Source organism: Thunnus albacares, chromosome 1, assembly GCF_914725855.1.
Source record: "Thunnus albacares chromosome 1, fThuAlb1.1, whole genome shotgun sequence".
Taxonomy (NCBI): Eukaryota; Metazoa; Chordata; class Actinopteri; order Scombriformes; family Scombridae; genus Thunnus; species Thunnus albacares.
The window spans coordinates 7,638,227-7,657,232 of record NC_058106.1 but is presented as its reverse complement, the minus strand read 5'-3'; the positions used below and the strand labels follow the sequence as shown (position 1 = coordinate 7,657,232).

The 19,006-nt window shown below is 38.0% G+C and overlaps 1 long non-coding RNA gene across 1 annotated transcript in view; it reads left to right on the top strand.

Moving 5' to 3' along the window:
* LOC122991856 overlaps window positions 1-9,539 on the top strand; it is a 106,096-nt gene extending 96,557 nt beyond the window's left edge. The window contains exon 3 of the long non-coding RNA XR_006405932.1: window positions 9,429-9,539. This is a non-coding gene — a long non-coding RNA (uncharacterized LOC122991856). The remainder of the gene's footprint in view (window positions 1-9,428) is intronic.
* Window positions 9,540-19,006: the final 9,467 nt, after the last annotated feature.

Below are 19,006 nucleotides of genomic sequence, written 5' to 3'. Positions count from 1 at the left end.
AGATTTTAGAGTGTTGCCCCAGGGATGAATTGAATTTAAAATCCAGAATCTGAAGCTTTGTGATTGGCTGATCGGAGGACTTACCTGGAAGTATTTTCCTCACTGTCAGTGTGTCAAGTTTTCAATTAATGATATCTTTAACATTTCTCAACACAAAAACATGAAAGTGATAACTCAACAATACAATAGTTTAATGTTACTAGATACATAGATAGATTAATTGCTAGATACAGTGCTGTTCCTGCCACCACATCAGTTTCCCCCACAGTTAACATAGACTTTTCAGAGTATGTTTGAACTCTGAGACCAGTTCTAATTGCAGGAGGATTCAGGAGGCAGTTTAATACATGCGTGATGTGGCTCTAGAATACTAGCTAAAATATCTGTAATAAACCAACATCTTTACTTTTTCTTAACATAGGTCATCTAGATGCAGTTTAATTACTACTTCATCTTATAATCCTATTTACAACCCTACTCTGCAAACCGGAAGAACTACAACTGTGGTACTGATTTGTATTAAGCTGCATGGCATGGCTCTAGGGAACTGTAGTTTTAAAAAAAAAAAAAAAAAAATAGTGTTTTTCCTAGAATTGGTTTAGGGGGATTACACATTTGTGTAATCAGGTTTTAAATATCTAATTGTAAATGGTGAAAAGTAATTTTAACCATATTTTACCCATATTTGACAGCACCCTCAGTTGTTGACTATACTCACACGATAGCTGAGGTCAAGAGCTCTCTATAACAGTTGGTCCCATGTTTGTAGCCCCTTTTGTTGCTGAATTATAAGCCTTCAAACATGCACCAAGGTCAAGATTCAAAGGTCAGTATTTCAAAGCAGAAGCCATGTAGAATCTTCATACTGATATATGTTACTCTCCATGTTGAGACCTTGAAGGTGAAAGCCATCCCAGGCCTAGATTTTAAAAGAGCATGTTGAATATAAAATTAAGGGTTTCGTTTGTTTGTTTATTTCTTTTTTAGAAGAAATAGTGACCACAATGAGTCACCTGCAGACATTATAATACTGCTGACAAGCTAGGGCATTACTACAGGCTTGGAGGAGGACCTGAAGCGCTTGGGTTGGGATTAGGGTTAAGGTTAGGATTAGGGCTAAAAAGACCAACTTGTTCTCATTCCCAGGTCGTCAAATACTGACGCATGCATAGGCCACTATTTACACAACCCTGGAGATTTTTTGTGTCTTTATGATTCTTGGTTTTTGGATTTTATGTCACATGACATACAGTAGCATATTCAATCAGAATCTGTTTTATTAGCCAATGCAAGCATACAAAGAATGTGTCTTGGCATTAACTCCCCCCAAAAACATAACACAGAAGAATAAAAGTAGAAAAAAGTAAGGTATTAATAATAATGGTATGAAATAAACAAAGTAATATTAAAATTAAACTGAAATTTTAAAATCTATTTACAGAATGGAACATTAATAGTTTTGAAATGGGACATAAAACTTGAAATGAAATATTGACTGTACGAAGAAATATGGACTGTGCTATGGACAAAGAAATGAAGTGTATGAAATATATGAAGGTGACAAGAGCAACAATTAAATGTGACATATGCATGAATAATAAAGTTATGTAACAGTGGAGGTTGAAAGCAATGCACAATCTAAAGTCCAGTTTGATTAAATATATGAAAGTGACAAGTGCAGGGATTAAATGGGGGATATAAAATGTAAAGTCCAGTTTGATAAACTCGTCTTCAATGTGGCATTGATGCACATGCACACACACTCAACACACACACACACACACACACACACACAATCACACAAATCGTCGAGTGCTTTATTGGATGACATGGCTCAATATTAATTGAGGAAGACTCTGTGTTTTAAGAAAGATGATTTCATATTAAATATCCTCTGCCACATATTCTTGAAAAGATGAAATTAAATGAGCAAAGTCACATTTTACAATCACAGGCTATAAAATGCCTTTTCTTAACAGAGAAAGTGGCGTAAATTTGGATTGCAGAGAACCAGCAGCAATTTGAAATGAAATGAAGCCCACTGATGGCAGACATCCCAAAACAATAATCAAACATGCCAAGTTACCCACAATTCAATGCTCCTCCATAGCTTTCTACTATCAAAAACTGACAAAAAAACATTATTTCTCAGAATAAAGGAAAAATAATTAAAACAAACAGCCTTAACATTAACCTATCTTATCCTATCCTAGTGTTGAGTTATCAAGGACACTTTTGTGTTTTTGTATTGAGAAATGTTAAAGATATCATTAAAAACCCTAACACGGTGACAGGGAAGAAAATACTTCCTGGTGGGTCCTCCGCTAAGCCAATCACAAAGCTTCAAATGCTGGATATTAAAGTTCAATTCATCCCTCGGGCGTTCTGAAATCTACATTTTTTATTGAAGGAACATTATCAAACAGTTACACAAAATAACACAAATAACATAACAGCTAAGATAACTACAGAACATGCAACTACATGGTTTCAGCAATGGCAGTGTCCATAGCGATCACTATAGCAATGACAGAAAGCCTGAAAAAATCTCCATAATAAGTAACAAACATTCACTGAACAAAGATAATGAAAATAAAATGCACATTTCTTGCTAGAAATGTTATCAAAACGCATTTTAATACTGAAAGTATCTTAAAATATTACATTTTCCACTGTGAATAAAGGGAATGGCAGCCATTTTGTTTGTTTGAGCAGACCACATGACGTGGATGCAGGCCAATAGAATAGAATAGGCCAAAAAGACGTAGGCAATACAATTTTACAATTTTAGAGCCTTTATTGTGAAACTATTGTGTTTTGCGCTGTAGACCAACGTAGCTATTACACATTTTGACGTGAGACTTTGTTGTTTGAAAAGGAACTATGTACATTAATGATGCAATTCAGCTATCAACAAGTCAACAAGTTAGCCAACTTAGTTGGCCTCTGTTTATCTGGCAAAAGAGTAAAGTATAGAGTACTTATGTGTGGCTGTTGTGTGCCTTCTTACCTTCTCACCTAGTAACTGAAAATTCTACTAGCAATCCGATTGGAGATAAAAATGTCCAACCAGAAATTACCAACCTTATTTTTTCCCAATTGGTTGGAATTGTGACACACTGGAATCTCAAATGAGTAAACTTGACTAAAAGAGGTTATCAGTGTGAGCTAATGCAGATAATAGAAGACATGCAAGTAAATTTAATGAGGAAAAAAATTAGAATTTTATTTGCTAAAATTTGATTATTCTTTGCCTGGTAATTTCTTAAAAAATAAAATTTATATCCAAAAATATAATTCCATAGATTTAAAGTTGCAATACACAACATTCAGCCAGTAGATGCCGCACTATAGCACCAACATGTCAGACCAAAGCAAACGTGTGTTGTTTACTCAATTAAGTTGAAAAAAAAAGAAAGAAAGCCGAGAACTCATGAAACTCAGATCAAACTATCAGACTAGGTAGGGCTGATTAAATATGGTTCAAGACTCTGTTAGTGCATTGCCTATTTCTTGCCTCAAATATTTACAGAAGAATATTTTAGTGTACTTTTTAGCTTTGTTTTGAGAAAGTTTGTGATGTGGCTACCATCTTAGAAATGGACATGGCGGACATGGAGGGACTTACATGCACTAACATGCGTGCTCAGCTGGTGCGGCTACCAAAACAAAGAACAGAGAAGCTCAGATAACAACACAGAGGGAGTGTGATTTCATTCTCTGCTCAGGTCGCCATTACTCCACTATATCTTTACATAGCAAATAGTTGTTTGCTGACATCCAGTTAGGCTCATTGTCATTTATTGGATTTTTAAATGTTTTTTTTTTTTTTTTTTTTTTTTTTTTTTTTTTTTAGCAATTTCTGACAGTTAATAAGCAATGTAGTACAATAAATATTGTGATCACAACACTGCATTGGCATTTGTTTGTTAGGCAGAAGTGCATATATCAAATTTAAAGAAAAGCTAAAGCAGCAGCTACAAGCAAACATCTCTAACTCACTGTAGGGCTTTGATTGCATCTCATTTGAATGCGTTATGAGGTACAGTTCAACATTTTATTTTTATTTTCCAGCTGAGTAGACTCGCGGTAAGAATCAGAGAGAATATTGTGATTTAACATCTAGTAAGCTTTGGGCAATGTCTTCCCTGTTTTCATTTGATTTTAATCAGCCTGGGATTTCACTCTGTTTGAATGTTGGCAGGGAACAACAGAGTTAAATGTTCTGGTCTTTGCATTGCAAGTGGGTTTTCGCATATTTATTTAGATCAAAAGTAGGCTATACCTGGAAGCATCCACTGATAAATATGTCATCAACTTGTATCTTGTATGCACATAAATCTCTTGATAGTTTACATGCAGCAACTGTGATACAGAACAACGACACAACCAAATATGAGGCCTTTACTCTGCTGAGTTTGGCTCTAAAACTGCATAGAATTTTCACTTAATCTTTGGCAGTTTCTATCATTTGCAAACATGAAAGGATTTTTTTCCCCCACTCGTCCAAGATGTTAGAAAACAGCAGAATTACTGTATGTTTGTGACTAATTAAAGGAAATTGAAGTGAATGAAGTTATTTCTCCAAGGATATAGCTTAAGCATTTGTCTGATGAAAAACACCAGAGAAATCCTCTGACACTGTGAAGGATCACAGAGGGAGGAATTAATTCACTGCTTTCGTAAAAATCAAAGCACTAAATAGCTGCATGCTATTGTCACAAAAGCATTAAGAGTTTATTACATTTACATTTATTGTTAACAATTTTCCATTCTGTAAAAAAGAAATAAAAAAATAAAATTAAAAACTAAGAGAAGCAGAGCAAAACAAGTCCCTGCAGGAAGGACACAATTAAAGAAAGCAATACTGCTGTTATCTTTTTTTCTCACCATAATGTCATCTTGATGTCATCCCATTTTTGACTAGTTTTAGCTGTTTAGTAATACAGTAATTAATCATAATTGTGGAGGTCATCAGTGACAGTGATGTGGTGCAAATCTGCCTCTAGTTTTTAAAGTTAAAAAATGACATACTTTGTTTTTCAGCAAAGATATCAGTCATTTGAAAATGTTTCTCTTGCATGAATCACATTCTTAGTAACTCATTCCATTCATCCATTTTATATAGCTGCTTAACCCTGTTCAGGGTCATAGCACTGCTGGAGCACATGCAAGGCCTGTAGCGAGTGAAGGAATGTGACGGTATAATCAGTTTTATATGCAAGGACCTTTATTTGGATTTTATTTCTGTATTATGTTATTTCCAACTCTCTCCTGACATGAACCATAGAGCATGGAGACCAACTCATGGATAGTGAGTCTTTGAGAAGAGTGAAATTTAGCAAAATAATGAAGCGCAGACATGGGGTTGGAGTTCTTTATGAGTGTGAGGTCCTGTAGATAATATCAGCCCTGTTGGATCACTGTTATTGCTACAAATGAGTTTAAAAGGGAGTTGTACAGTATGTGAGCTATAATAAACTCAGCACTCAATGCTACCTGTGTACTGTCTTAGTGGTGTCATACTGGGTTGCATAATACTGGAACATGTTCATTTTATTATGTAAGTAGACGGTAGTTAAATAGCATACACTGTGTGCACCTGAGCTTCACAATGCCTCGTTCACCCTTTCCCGCACAAACACGGCAGAGCTGCCATTCAAGGTGCAGGCCAGGGGTTCAGTGTCTTGCTTGAAGACACACAGGGGATCATACAAACAACTCTGTAATTAACTGCAGCCCCACTGCCGTGTATGTGTGATGGGATCAGATTAGATTGTACACTGAAAAAAGTGTAAAAATGCTGCTATTCATTCACTGTACATTTTGTATTTCCAACTGTCTAAAATGATTTATCTTGTATATTATTGTAGTCTAAGACTTAAATTGTTTTGATAAAAGTGTTATTTCTAATTTGAATTAGATTAAGCTGGTGGCTGAGGACAAAAATGAAAATTTCTTAAAATGACTAGTTTAGGTGCAGGTAAGCCTCCCAGCATGCACTGGGGTAATAATCATGAATGCCAGTCTAATGCTACGGTATATGTCCCTGCTTTCTCAGTGCTGTTATTGAGTTTTACATTGTGTTCTACTATGTTTCAACTGCTCCCACCATTCCATTGTTGTTATACAATTAATTAGTAAGAGTAAATGTCATTAGACTGCAAATGAGGTTGTGTGCATGATTGGTGATTCTCACTGTGAGGTCTTGTAGTGGACTGTTGTAGGCTGTCGTGGTATAGTAATGTGAAAATGCCTTCAGTCAGAACACGGAACTTCAAACTGTTCTTGATGTGCAGGCCAAAGCTTGAAAAAAACACACAAAAAAATGAAAAAATAGTTTGCGCTAATTTAGTTTGATGAATGAATTATGTTTCAACTTGAAAATATTTAGTGTGAACCATTCAATTTTAGTCAATGTTAAAAAAGAGCTGTGTTTTTGTGTCCACCCTGTACATTCAGTCCAGGCACCATAATGCACCACAGACAATGAAGTTAGAGATTTGTTTTTCAACCAAAACACAAATATGTAATAACTCTATTTATGTAAAAAGAAAAGCAAAGAGAAAAAAACTAGAGCTACCAAGTCTTCCCATGACAACAGCAGTGATAAATATTTAATTCTGTCAATCAATATCAAGCATTTCATCCATAATAAAAGACTGTGCTCCCAGATTTTAGCTCAGCTTTCTGTTTCAAGATCACTTAAAATCCTGCTCCTGAGTCCAGTAACCTTGTTTCTATTGTTTCTATAAAGCAGCAAAGTTAAGTTCTGAAAAAAGCTCTTCCACCTTCATACAGAGATTCAGTGTCCGGGCCATAGAAGCTAAGACAACATGGGTTTAAATTAAGATAAAGTGTCACGGCTGAGCTCAGTGTTCTAGTTATAACTTCCCTGGATGTCAGAGGTCACACCTGGACCATTCTTTTTCTGCTCCAGCTCTGTGTCACTTCTTCCACTGAGGTCAGTCCCACAAGGGCTCTGTGTCAACACTGGACCTCTCTTTGCCTCACACAGTCACCCTGATCAAGCTTTTTTGGCTCTCAGTCTTCAACTTTTAGGTCTTTTTCACAGTGATATACAGTTCAGATGTTGAACCATCTAATGATGAGATAAATTCTTTGGATGGCAGAGTCATTGGAACACAGATATCGGTCCGATATTGACTCAAATAGCTGGATTGGGTATTGGGGACAATTTTAATGAAAATAATTCAGTAAATTTATATCTATGTATTTACATTTTGTTTGCTTTGTTGTCAGTTCTCAGTAAACCCAAAGCCCAGGTAGCAGTATTGGTATTGGACTGAAAAAGTCAGATCAGTGCATCCCTAGTAAAACCACTCCTGATTGACTATAATAAAATGTAGGATGTGACAGCTTTTTTGGGGGGGAGGGGTTGCTCATCAAAAGCAGTCCGCCTGCTCAATATTCAGATGATGTTTCCAAATGACACACGCTGACACACTTTTCAAGCAATCCAGGACTTGTCATTCTTCTTCCTATTCTTTTACAAAGATGCGCTTTGTGTCTGAGAGGAAATTGGATGAAAGAATAAGAAAAAGAAAGAATAAAAATAGCTAAACAGAGTCGAAGGCAGTTTCAACAATAAGTCAGAGGCACAGTAAAAGAAGGCGGGGACATCCAGCCTCTGAAATTAGCTCTTTTTCTCTTCTTTTTTTTTTTTTCTTTTTTTAAAATAAACTGCTTCCGAACTATAATTAAGAAATTAAAACAAACATAAAAACTTTGTGTTAAACATCACTACCTTTATGAAGCTCTCCTTAATGTTGACAGAGTGGGGTGCTTGTGTTAAAATGAGGGAGGTGAGACACTGGAGAAAGCACAGGAGCTGATAATAAGATATTGTGTGCCTTTGTACAACAATAACCACATTGAAGTAAATCAGAATATTCAGATGTGATTTGATGGATCTACTGAAAAACGCTACTGACACTGCACAGCAGTTCAGTGTGGGAATATGCGAGGAGAGCCATCAGCCATCAGTGGCTGGAGTATTTTCATACATGAAACATGGGCAGTCATATCAGTCAGTGGGAGGCCTTTTGGCTACAAAGACTCTGTGACTTGAAGGATCGCTCCTTTTACTGTCATGTATGTAGAGCATTGTTTCATAAAGCGGGAAAAATCCATCTCTGCTGCACTGCTGGACCTCTTGTATCTGTGTGCTCACAGGCCCAGTCTACAAAGATGCATGCATTATCTCTGAAGGGAATGGATGAGGTTTTCTCAAGTGAGTCACTGTTGAAAAGAAGAGCATGCTGCATGTCCTTCTGCGTCAATGGTCCCTGCAGCAACACCCCACACCACCAGCACCACCAGCACCACCCCGACTGCACTCTTTCTCTGCTCTGGCAAGCCCGCTGAGAGGGGGCTGTTGCATATGCATAGGAGTCAATATGTTCGAACCTGCCTCCTTGGCGGGTCATCCAGAGTCTAATCTGCAAAAGGATGTTATGGCAGGCAAGGGGAATCCAATTGTATATTACAAAGTCACAGATGAATGACCGGCTGCCAGCCAGACACTGAGGCCAGAGAAAAGAGGATCGCTTCTCTTAGTGGCTTCCATCATTCTGTCCACACTGGCCATTGGAGCATAAGATGTCTCCTCGCTCAGCCCTGTGTCGATGGCGCTCGACTTAAAGCAGGTGGGAGATATTCATGGCCTCTCCTCAGACAAACACGGAGATTGCTTTGCAGGGTGGAAGAGGTCAGGCAGTGAGAGACATTAAGCCAGTCTAGCAAAGTCAACTATCAATAGTTTGCTCTTAGTTATGGGTATCTCTGGTTACAGATATAGCTTCTGTATCAGCATGAGAGCTGGGGGAGAGGGAGCGGGGGTGACAAAGAGACAAGACCGATGAACAGAGCAGGTATTAAATTAATATTATATCATCATGACTACTAACATTTATCTCATTTGTTATACTGCACCTATAGTCTACATATTCATATTCCATTCCTTTAGTTCTTTTAGAAAGTTAGTGACTACAATCACGTTGTGTATTACAACACATCCAAGATTCCAGATTACCTAAACTGGTAATTTGTCAGTGCCATTCAAAACAGCCCATGTGAATTTTTAAAAAAATGACTCTTTAGATTTTCTTTCTTTTAGTTATCAGGGATAGAGTATATATTATGGTGCATCACTGTGATGTAAATGTCCCAGATTTAGCCAAAGGGTTGGTCAAAATATGTAAAACTTATTGTATTGGTTAAAGTTAAAGAGAGAGGTACCCTTAATAACCAGCCTGCTCACATTCCCAGAGCGTCAAATAGTGCCGCTTTGTTATGCCCCTCAGCATTTTAACATACTGGGTACCCCTTAAGGTGCAGACACACTGGATCTGTTGATGGATGTCAAGTTGTCGGATCCTTATCATTTTCTATGGAGAGCAGGAGAGCCGGCTGCATGGTGCATGATGGGTATGGCACGGCGAGTTGATGGACCAATCGCCATATCCGAATTTGCATAATTATGCCTCAACCTCAACTTTATGCAAATGAGTCCGTCCAGCGCAATGCACCCAGCTCACGAATCACAGATCAAACTGTCAAACTAGGCAGTGCTGATCAAATATGAATCAAGATTCTGTTACTGCATTGCCTGTTTCTTGCCTCAAAAGTTCTCAGAAACATATTTTAGTGTACTGTTTAGCTGTAATATGAGAAAGTTTGTGACCTGCCCGCCATGTGGAAAATGGACAAGGCAAAACCAAGCACTGCCCCTTTCGCAGTACGTCACCCATCACGTCATCACCAGCCTGCGTGTTTAGTGGTCCGATGCGTCCAGATGTATCCTAACCAGAGTCTGTGTGTCTGCACCACAAAGGATGCCTTATGTGTCAGTATCAGACATTGAGGGGCGTGACAAAGCGGCTCTATTTAATGCCTTGGGAATAAGAACAGGTTGTAATATCCTGTGGTTTCTCACTTTCAGTCAGCAGTTATATTTGTTAGTAAGTAACTAATCAAGGGTCACACATTTCCCACTTCCTTTTATGACAGCAGTCTCCATGTTTGGCTTGTGCTCATTTAAAGCAGAATACAATATGTGTATATCATCATAGGTTGCATATGAGATGAGAGCGGTTCAACAAAATAGTGATGTTCCGCTCTCAGATTGTTTCATTTGAATAGCTTTTACAGGCCTGATGGTAAAGTTAGCCAACATCAAAAATCATATGAAAAGTCTGAACAAATAAACATCATTTGAGTAAAAAACTTCTTCTATCTCATGACCCCGTTCATTCGTCTTGCTCCACCTTGGAGAGTCCTAACCCCAAGGTTAGAAATCATTGTATTAAGCCGTCAGTGAAAGTTAGTAAGTCACCAATTTAAAATAATCATAAAGTCATTAATAAAGGATCACAGCTTCTTACTTTGTATTAAGCCAGTGGCTCCCACCATTTCTGGCTTGTGTCTACTCATTACCTCTCGTTACAGGTTGTCAATGAGCTGTGAGCAGTTCAACCAAATAGTGATGAACCCATGTCAGATTGTTTTATTTGGTCTGACTTATTTATGGATCTACATAAAACACACCAATCCAAGGAATAACATGTTAAAGTGAGAATTATGTCCAACATGGTTCCATAAAACATGTAACAATAATTAATTAACATCCACATCAAAACTTTAATTACTTTTTAAAGACCTGAAGAGATAGCACAAGTAAAGGAAAAATATAATTAGTACGACCGAATTTTGTTGTCTTATTTCCTACCTAGTTTCTCATTTATCTTGCAACCCCTTGTGGGGACTCCACCCACAGATTGGGAACCATTGTATTAAGCCATGAGCAAAATTTCATAAGTCATCTGCAATTACAAATGTTAACAAAGTAATTAATAAAGGGTTAAAGGTTTCTTACTTTCTATTAAGCCAGTGGTTCACGTTATTTTTGGTTTGTTACCCTTTAAAGCAAAGCACTCACATCCCTGGTCAAAGGTTGCATAATAATGTAAGCAGTTCCACAAAAAAGTGATATTTCTTTCTCAGGTTGTATTATTTGAGTAGTTTTTAGAGACTTGAAGAGGTTACTCACTATCCAGCATGTCCTAACCAAGAAGCAAAAAACAGAAAAAAAGACAGATTTATACAGTACCACTCAAAAGCTTGGACAACCGGAATGGGAAAGTGTGTCCAAGCTTTCTTTTGACTGGTACTATATATACATACATATGTGTGTGTGTGTGTGCGTGTGTGTGTGTGTGTGTGTGTGTATGTATATGTATATACAGGGTGTCCTATTAGCAAACTGTATACTGTTTTTCATGCTGGAAAAAGGTAATTTGAACAAACAGCAGATGCCATTGTTTTCTGTTTGTTTGTTTGTTTGTTTGACAAGTTGCTTTAGTTGTCTAATCTTAAGCGTAACATAACTGGCTCATGATATGATTCATAGTGTAGGAACATAATCTTTCATTCTTGTCCAAAGCATGGCGTTTTAGAGTTCCACAGCTATAAAGCAACCCAGTCTTATAAAGCTGTGTTTCACAAAATTGCATGAGCCTGAGCTGTAAGAAAACCCATTGTAAGCTGCTCTGAATGAGAAATTGGTTTTGGCTGAGGTCCTCTCACCCCTTTAGCTTGTTCGAAATAGTTCAGCCCACGTTTTCTTCAACCTCACAAAATTGTCTTGTGTCAGCCTCCTTCTGCTCTCTCTCTCTCTCTCTCTCTCTCTCTCTCTCTCTTTCTTTCTCTGCTTGTGTCGAACGTGAAGCCCTGCTGCCGGTGCACAGGGCTGCTGAAGGAGCCACTCCCCTCTCTACCTCCAGGCCACAGCCCTCCACAACAGCTCTGCACTCTCTGCAGCTACAACTGCATGCTTAGCTCCCCCTTCCCTGCGGCTACTTGGTCATTGCTCTACTTTCAACTCCTCTCCCTCCTGGCTCTCTTAACACTGGCATGACCTTCCCACTCCAGTCAGGACAGCAGAGGTAACGCCTGCTCTCCTGGAATAGAGCTGAAAATCCATCTCTTCGAGAAATTCTTCACGTTCTCTTCCACCCTGACTGTATCATATCTCCCCTCATACAGTATGTCTTCCTCTTCTATTGCCTTAAAAATATCTCTTTCTACCTCCTCATCTGTTATCGATCTTATCTTTTCTTACAGCATTTACACTATCTTACATTTACCGGTTGAAGAAATAGTTGAGACACTTTGGTTTTCTTGTTATTTGCTAATGCTGAGATGCAAAAAAAACTTCAAATAATTACTGTTGCACTCAATTAAAGACTTCCTAAATTTTGGGAAATATAATAGAATTACTCTTACAAATGAGTGACTCACAGGTTTTTTCCCTGTCAAAACCTCTCACTAGACCTTATGTTAATGTGAATATACACAGTTCAGCTTTGATGGCTGCAATAGCACCTGTGACAGAGATGTGGCAGACAAATCTCTTCATCGTTGTCTGGAGAGCTTGGAAAGGACGCACACACTGACTGTCCCTATAATATTATGCTGATATCATATGAAAAAAAAGAAATCATTAAGCCAATGTTGAGTAGCTACAACAGAAAATAAGTTACTATATGATAGGACAAATAAAACAGGGATAAAGTTGGATAAAGTCCTGAAATAGCAGATTTCCTCCTCCTGTCCCTAAACATCTTCACGTCAAATAAGCTAACTGCATCCACTGATGAAGACCACAAGATGTGGCTGAAAGTTCAGAAATAAAATCTAGTAAGTGGACCTTGAGAATTTATTCATCTATTTATTTTTTAATGTTTTTTTGTCTAAGAACTCTGTATTTCCAAGGTCTAGAATGGACCTTTTTTTGTACATGTATATAAACAGTTAATAAATGTTCTATAACATAAAGTTAGGATTTGTTCATATATAGTTAATTATTATTACAGTTATACTGTGCTTTTAAATCCAAATCCTTTTTAACATTTGACATGTTTATACACCAGTTGGATGCTTCATAACATAATTACAATTTTGTTCATAAATACATTACTTCACACTTAAAAATGTCATTATATTTTGTTATAACTACATTAAGATGTATTATAAACCAGTGTTTATACATATTAAATGTGGTGCTGAAATAAAGTCTTGCCCCAGTACTTTATTATTTAATTCAGTGTTGAATATATTGTTGTATTTTTTTTTTATTGTTCTGATCAAAAATAATCATATAGCTAAAGTGTTACCTGCACCAGCTAGAATCAGCACTATGTTATTACACTCTTCTGCACAGCTGGGCTGCAGAATATGCATAAAAGAGGCTCCCTGGAGTAAATCCTAAGGAATGTATAAGGATTAAATCCTGATATATATTTGGTGAGATTTAATGATATTTCTTGAAAGGCAGGTTTTCAATCTTCAGATGAATCTGTTGTGTCTCCTATGTTCAACAACTCTGTGTAATTTCATCCTGGCAAGAGTTGACAATAATGCATCAGCAGCTTTTGACAAATGATTGATTCTCAACTCAATTAAATTCACGGTAACTGTATGACAGAGGGCATAATTCAATTCTCTTTGCATAGAGAGCTCTTTAGTCATGACTATATGGCCCTGGAATGGCAATGCACTGGGCTACGTTATTATACCTATCAAGCACACTAATGATCTACCTCAGGGGCACAGGTACAGCTGAGTAATTTATGGGAGCTGGCAGAAATCTACAGGTTAATGCCCTCTATCAAATGATCACAGAGAAATATAGAATACGGCGCGCTGTATGCAGACGTCATTTTGCGCTCTGCTCTTAAACAATCTTGTCTCGAGGTATTTTGTTTGATTGCCACTTGTGTTATCTTTTTTTTTGCCTTTCTTTAAATACCACATACCACTTGACAGCAAAGCAAATGATATGTTGATGGGGGCTGAGTGTTTCTGTCAGTTCCTTGTGTGAAAAAAAAAAAAGATGAGTTTTGGGAGACAGCTTAGGTGTGGTAACTATCACAATAACCTTCCCCCCCCTCTCCCCGACTCTCTCTCTTTGTTGTTAATTCCTCTCGCTGCGGTACGGTTGAACGGACAAAATCCCCCGACAGATTGATACATCGTGCTCGCCAGAGTGACGTGAAGAGCCCCCCGCCCTTCTTATACCGTCACCGCCATTACCTTACCCTCCTTCCTCCTCTCCTCCCTCCCATCCCCACGAGCTGCCGAGGTGACAGGTCATAAATCCCTACAGACATGGGTGTGGGGGTTTCGGAGGGAGGTGGTGGTGGGAGCTGGGAAGGGAGGGTGATGAGGATGAAGGGGGGTCGGTAGCTGCAACACAAACCTGAAGGAGATTTCTCCTCATGCATAGAAAGCTGTTTCCCCCTCACCGACAATGTCTCCCTCAGGGATGCTACTGCCAACTCACTGCATGCAAAGTAGTCTCTCTCTCTCACTGTGTGTCGATCTCTCTCTGTGCAAATGTGGTACGGGTCTTGGGGAACTTTGTGGCGCGGGATAAAAGGCGGGGAGCGGCATCTCACGGAATTTGCCACCCTCCCTATTATCCAGATGATCCTGAATGACAATTACCCTCCCCGGCTCTGCAGGGAGCGGCCTGTCACTCAGGATGCGGCTCGTGTGTGTCGGGCATCGAGGAGCCCGACAGTAAGAGTTTGCCGGCGGAGGAGTCAAAAGCTACAATGCAGTACTGTTCAGTGCTGGACAGCAGCGGGATAACCCATAATGCACTACCTGCACACTCTAAGGCCTGCACATGCACATGGAGAACACACTTACACATATGTACTGTCCAACATGGGCTGGCTACATCAGCAGGTCATTACAGAAGCTTTTGGCTCAAAGTTTGGCTACAGTGGCGACATAACAATCAATAAAACTAGAGAAACCAAAAACTGATTTTTTTATGGTTGACTGTAACAAAATAGTGGATTTGGACAAACACAAGTAAGAGAAGGTACACTCACTGGCCACTTTATTAGGTATCCCTGTACACTCTCATGTAATCCAACACAAAAGCCCTGCCAATTCTACTTTTATACATATTGAGTTGTTGTTGACATTGTCAGAAAGGTGATAATTCTACTTCATGTTTATTATTGAAGTTGAAGTGCATTGTATTGAAATGTGTTCCTAATATTTTGCCTCCCCTCATGTATGTAAATGGGGTGGACAAAATAATAGAAACACCTTTCAATGTGTCAAGAAAAACTGAAAATATATAAGATTTGTAAAAGTAAATGGCACAGCTGTTGTATTGGATTACATTAGATTGTATAGGTGTACCTACTTAAGTCACCAGTGAGTTTTTATTCATACTCATAGGGAATCAAATGAAATACCTTGTCAGTGAACATTTTCCGCACATGTTCAGTATGAACCTTTTGCATTTGCAGATATGTTTCATGTAACAGTTTCCTTTTAATATTGATAAAAAGCATTGTGTTTTGTGCGTTTGGGTTGTATATTAACATAAGTGGTTTTTTAATGATTCTGTATTATGCATCATTGTCTCCATGTTGTAAAATGTGGAGTTAAGCATAAATAATCACTAGGTTTTTAACACTAAACTGGCTGCCGTTTACTACAAATCACATTATATGCTGATTTGAAGTAAAGCAATCATAATGGTAATCCGGGACTTGTCAAACAGTGAATAAAGCTGCTGTGATCAATATTTTCATATTAACAATGGATCAAATGGTGACATGTAATGTGAAAGAGGTCACACACAGTGACAAACACAGCCTGCAACTTTATTTTTTGGTTCACTCTCGCTTCCCTCATCAACCACTTTTGAAGCTGCAGCAGGAAGCCATTTTTGATCAAAAAGATCTGATGAACCCACTGAACACTCACTGTTCAGCACCAAACAGCAGACTGACAAGCTGGTAGCATAGTGCAACATTTGGCAGCTAAAGAGGCAGATAATTCCCCACTATCTCCAGACCACAGCTAAAAGGAGAGGAATTACAAGACTCAAATTCATCAGGTGGCCAGAAACACAACTTAAAATGAATGCTGATGTTGCTTTGTATCATCTGAATGTGTAAACAACATGTTCACCATATCAATTTCTGAGTTTATCTTGAGTGGTAAAGATACCATCTAACCTTTTTATCCTAATAAAGTACATTTGCATTATAGTAAATTTAGTTTTACACAAAGCTAAAACAGGCCTTATTATATATCCTGTTTCTTCTTTTACCTCTTTGCTTACTTCTCTGGTCTTTAGCCTCTGTCCTTTCCCACTGAGTTTTAACCCAACCAATCAGATTAAATCTTTATCTGTTCCAAAGATTGATTGTGGAGCTACAACTTTAATATGCCCTTAGATTGAAGAGGGCTAAGATGTTTAAAAACATAAAACAGTACATATACATATTGAGTACATATACAATAACAACCTAAACTACCTTAATCTTTAATTTATAGAGTATCATGGTTACCTACTGTATAGATAATATCAATGAATGAAAAAAAATCATAAGGAATAAACATCAAAAAGCAATTCATGTTTTTTGACCTGATGGAGCTATTGCACTGACATTTCTTTACCTGAGCCCATATTAGGATGGCTTGTATTATCTCTGCCTCATCATTTTTCAACCACTTTTTGATGATTCAAACAACACTGCGCTATCGGTCATTCTTGTGAGCAGATGCTGCCCAGATCCCTCTATGTTTTGCCATTTCGTCTTTATTGCCGGCTGGCTTATCCGGCACTGATGGAATTGTTAAAAAGCAGATATGAGCAGAATCTAGGAGGACCAGCCTTTGTCAGAGCATGCGTTCCCATCAGATGAGAGCATGGTGATAAGAATCTGAGCAACGCCTGCAGGTCGTGTCACTCTATGCATAACAATCTATGGCTGTGTGGCTGAAAGAAAAACACTTTGAGACAGGCGAGAATGGTGCTGAAAAGGGGTGTTTTGGTGATAAATATGTATAAGGTGTCTTGACTCTCCTTTTTGGCAAACCTGGATGATCAATATTGCACAGCACTCTGTTTCAAACAAAGAGACAAATCAAGGTCTTGTTTGTACTGTCTGGAGCTATTTACAGGTTGATAAGGCATGTCTGTGTGTGTGTGCATATCCTGTTTTCAGGTCACAAAATACATATTCAGAGCTCAGAGCAGGAACTGTAAAGGATGTCCTGTGATGGCTGAACTTCCAGTTAGACTGGAATGTAATACATTAAAATGTGAATTCACATTTTTAAAATTCTTAAATCCTCTCATATACTGTAAGCTTTCTCATTTACAGTGTATGATTACCACAAGGCCAGGTGTGGATCCTCAAACTGGATCTTGTTTTACATTTAAAAGCAGACTTACAGTTGCATAGTCTCTCATTATATTACTACAAACTACAAATCCCTCTCTCAGTGAAAGTAAAATTATGTGGTTTCCTGTGGACTACATCTGCTCCCAAAATTGAGTACACTACTTTTAATTTTTTTTTCTTAGCAAAAACATTAAAGCAAAATTTCACAATTTCTCATTAAAAACGCTGCTTTACAGATTGCTACATTTAGCAATAACTAGTAAACATTAGAAGGAGTAATTCACAACTACTCATTAGAGGAATTTTTAATATTGTTAATATTAGTAGCAAAATTATGCCTTAAACCTCATAACATTTCTTTTAGACTTTTCAAACATTAAGCACAGCTAACCAATTTAGAAGAAACTCAAGCTAATAAGTCGCTAACTTCATCGGTCTGCTGTTTGGTGCTGGGCAAGTAGTGTACAGTCGTTTTTTAGTTTTTTTCCCACTGAAAACAGCTTCCAGTTGTGGCTGAAATTTACGTTGATGAAAGGAATGAAAGTGAGCCAAAAGAGTAAAGTTCGGGCCATAAAACCAAAACAATTTGCTAAGCAGCGCTATAAAGCTACATAGAACTGAGGGGAACTGCAGAGTCCCTTTCACATTAAAGTAGTCATGTGATGAATTGTTCATAAAAATCTTGATTATAGCCGCTTTAGCTCCTCAACTTGATTAACTGTTTGGCTCCAATAAGTGTTGGATTTTGTTCTTACTATTTCCAAACCATTAAGCTTCCTTTCTCTTCCACACTTTCTTAGCCTGGAAGATGATGGTGATGCTGCCAATCTGCCCGTCAATTCTAGGGCATTTTCAAACCTGCCTTTAGTCCGGTTGAATTGGACTCTAATTTGTTTTACCCCTTGGTGCGATCAGTTTGGGCAGATCTGAACACAGCAATCATACTTGGGTATGGACCAAAACAACCATACAGAGACCCTTCAAGGATGTGGTCTTGGTCTGGTCCAACCATAAAAGAATTAGAATGTGATCCAACCTCAATCGGACAGCTCTGACCTAACTACTAGGCGCACTCTGTAAATTTAAGCTAAGTAGCTCCCACAGCCAGATGTGCTTTTCATACTGGGATGTGGATGAGCGATATCAACAGTTGCTAGCAGCTAGCAAGAGAGTGAAACGAGGTCTAGTGCAAAGAAGAACGTCACATTTGGCCAGAAGACCTTCTTCAGGGCCTTCTTCTTGTTTTTATGATCTTAATCCTGCCCCAAACACATCTGATCAATGAGCCATGATTCTCTCATGGCTTGTAGAGATGCATTTTGGTTTGCTTGAATTTTCCCCTGTGTGAATCGAAACCTTAAACAAGGGCAAAACACACCAAATTTATCAACTCATCCACTGATTCGGACCTGAGTTAATGAAATATTCTGTAGGTTTGAAAACACTCTTACTAAGAGATTGGACTTGAATATGAGTGGCTTAACTCTGCTGTCTAGTAAGGAAAATATGAGTGTAAACTTAAAACTGAGTCAGTATTCCATTTATTTATTTAGGCCTTTTTGTACCCTGGGTTACACAGGGATACAGTTACCATATAGATTATTTAGGTTTTACAGTGTTATTTTCTGTCAGTGAACGGATGTCTGTAGTGTGTTTGTACAAGAAAAAACATATCAATACTTTAATTTTTCATACGTAAAAAAAAACATCTTGTATTCAAGTATAGTTGAAAAAAAGCATAAAATAAACTCCCCTACCAA